This window comes from Aplysia californica, unplaced genomic scaffold (genome assembly GCF_000002075.1).
Source record: "Aplysia californica isolate F4 #8 unplaced genomic scaffold, AplCal3.0 scaffold00243, whole genome shotgun sequence".
Taxonomy (NCBI): Eukaryota; Metazoa; Mollusca; class Gastropoda; order Aplysiida; family Aplysiidae; genus Aplysia; species Aplysia californica.
In genome coordinates this window covers 866,665-866,980 of record NW_004797513.1, presented here as the reverse complement: position 1 = coordinate 866,980, position 316 = coordinate 866,665, and positions in this window count along the sequence as shown.

Below are 316 nucleotides of genomic sequence, written 5' to 3'. Positions count from 1 at the left end.
TTGTAGGACGGGAAATAGCTGTTGACTGTTTGCTGTGAGTACACACATGACTTAGCGTGAGTTTTCTATTGTTTTTCCTTATTTAAAATATTGCGTAATGAAGTCTGTTAATTCTATTTGAATCGCCACGCCCTGTACGGTATTATTCTGACTAAAACCAAAATTCTTTTTTGCTTTCACACCTCGAATTACCGGCGTCCGTGGTGTAGTGGTTGGCCGTTTCGCTGTCGCAAGCAGGAGACCCGAGTTCGATTCCCTAGTGAGGGGCAATTTTTGTCGAGTACCTTAGTTTTTCTGCTGGCGTGTGGTATATATA